The sequence below is a fragment of the Nycticebus coucang genome, chromosome X (assembly GCF_027406575.1).
Source record: "Nycticebus coucang isolate mNycCou1 chromosome X, mNycCou1.pri, whole genome shotgun sequence".
NCBI classification, from domain to species: Eukaryota; Metazoa; Chordata; class Mammalia; order Primates; family Lorisidae; genus Nycticebus; species Nycticebus coucang.
The window spans coordinates 53,806,151-53,808,573 of NC_069804.1; the positions used below are offsets into that span (position 1 = coordinate 53,806,151).

At 39.7% G+C, this 2,423-nt stretch overlaps 1 pseudogene; it reads left to right on the top strand.

The window, feature by feature from the left end:
• Positions 1 to 1,163: 1,163 nt before the first annotated feature.
• Positions 1,164 to 2,219, top strand: LOC128578181 (thioredoxin-dependent peroxide reductase, mitochondrial-like; annotated as a pseudogene).
• Positions 2,220 to 2,423: the final 204 nt, after the last annotated feature.

The window sequence follows — 2,423 nt, forward strand, 5'->3', positions numbered from 1 at the left end:
AAACATGCTTCTACTTTTACCTACATAAGCTGACAGATGTTTAAAATACTGGGTTAACAAACATATTTTAGTAAAGTTGCTTAGGCAGGCTTAAACTAGCAAGAATTAAGGATGAATCCTTACTAATTAATTGGAAGATCTAAGACATATTTTATATTTCATTTTACAAAATCATAAATATTTATTTTGAAACAAGATAAGAAGTCATGGTCTACTTGTCAGAAAACTACCATTCAGAAATATTTCTCATCCACAAAGCAGGAAAAACATAAAAACATTTGAATTTCACATTGGCACCAAAAAGGTTAACTGCCCTGCCTTTTTGGATTAGAAAAACTAAAGCTGAGCAATAAGTAATTTTGCAGGCGTTTGAACATGCCTAAGCCTTTAAATCAGTAAAATAGTTTCTAAATATTCTGATTACAAAAGTAATACATACTTATAAACAATTGAAGCAGAACAAAATTTAAAAAAAAAAGAAAAAGAAAGGCCCCTGCAAACTCCTTCTGGGACCCACCCCTCACCCCCCTCAAGAGAAACCACATTTAACAGTTTGGTGCAAATCTTTCCAGATCTTTTGTTCTATACATATACAAAACACACACACCTTGATTTGGCTCATACTATACATAGTATTTTGCTACTTACATTTTATATATCTTTGATATTGTTCCATGTCAGTATATGTTGGCTAGATGGTATTCTATCATCAAACACCCTTTTCAAAAATGGCAAAATTACTTTTTTTTTTTTTTTTTGCAGTTTTTGGCAGGGGCCAGGTTTGAACCCACCACCTTTGGAATATGGGGCTGGCACCCTATCCCTTTGAGCCACAGGCACCACTCAATGGCAAAATTACTTTTAAAAATCATTCATACATGGGCGGCACCTGTGGCTCAGTCGGTAGGGCACCGGCCCCATATACCGAGGGTGACGGGTTCAAACCCAGCCCCGGCCAAACTGCAACTAAAAAATAGCCAGGCGTTGTGGCGGGCGCCTGTAGTCCCAGCTACTTGGGAGGCTGAGGCAAGAGAATCGCTTAAGCCCAGGAGTTGGAGGTTGCTGTGAACTGTGTGAGGCCATGGCACTCTACCGAGGGCCATAGGGTGAGACTCTGTCTCTACAAAAAGAAAAAAAAAATCATTCATACAGGCACACTGAAGATGGCGGCAGCTGTGGGCAGGTTGCTCTACACGTGAATGCCATCCCTTGGAGCATTTCTGCTCCTACAGCCCTTAGGCCTGCCGCTTGTGGAAGAACGCATTCGACAAACATATTGTGGTCTGGTTCTAGTCCAGCATTTAGCACCAGTTCCTCATACCATGCACCTGCTGTCACCCAGCATGCACCCTATTTTAAGGTACAGCCGTTGTTAATGGGGAGTTCAAAGACCTGAGCCCTGATGACTTCAAGGGAAAATATTTGGTGCTTTTTTTCTATCCTTTGGATTTCACCTTTGTGTGTCCCACAGAAATTGTTGCTTTCAGCGACAAAGCCAATGAATTTCATGATGTAAACTGTGAAGTTATTGGAGTCTCAGTGGATTCCCACTTTACGCATCTTGCCTGGATAAATACACCAAGGAAGAATGGTGGTTTGGGCCACATGAACATCGCACTCCTGTCAGATTTAACTAAACAAATTTCCCGGGTCTACGGTGTGCTGTTAGAAAGTCCTGGTCTTGCACTAAGAGATCTCTTCATAATTGATCCCAATGGAGTCATCAAGCATTTGAGTGTCAATGATCTCCCAGTGGGCCGAAGTGTGGAAGAGACCCTCTGTTTGGTGAAGGCGTTTCAGTTTGTAGAAGCCCATGGCAAAGCCTGCCCAGCAAACTGGACACGGGATTCTCCTACAATCAAGCCAAATCCGAATGCTTCCAAAGAGTACTTTGAGAAAGTAAATCAGTAGATCACCCCATGTGTACCTTCTCATGCAAGAGTAGAAGCATAGTTGGAACCCGCTTTTAGCATTTCAGAGATGAATCAATTATGCTTGTATTCATAAATATTTCCCTAAATATTTTGTTTTTGTAATGCTGGCTAAGGCTTTTAAAATGTGGTTAGTCGCTAATATGAAGAGTTCTTTATTGGTAACATCTTGATGGCTAACTAGCTAGTTTCTACAGAATTTTTAGTTGAGATTTTGTCTTTAAAGGATAAAGGAAATGCTCTTTTTTCTTAGCCTTACTTAAACCTTTGTCTCCACCAAAGTAGTACAACAAGTTTTGCAAGCTTCTGATCAAGGGTCCTTAAATTTTCTCTTTGAATTTCTTTGTATTACACCGAATCATCTTTTAAGGTAATGAAAGTCACAGTTTAAGTTATTCACATCAACAGTCTAATTTAACTCTCGCAATGGATGTATGTGTGATTGAAACAAATGTGAATCATGTTATTAAAAAAACACAGCAACAAAGTGAC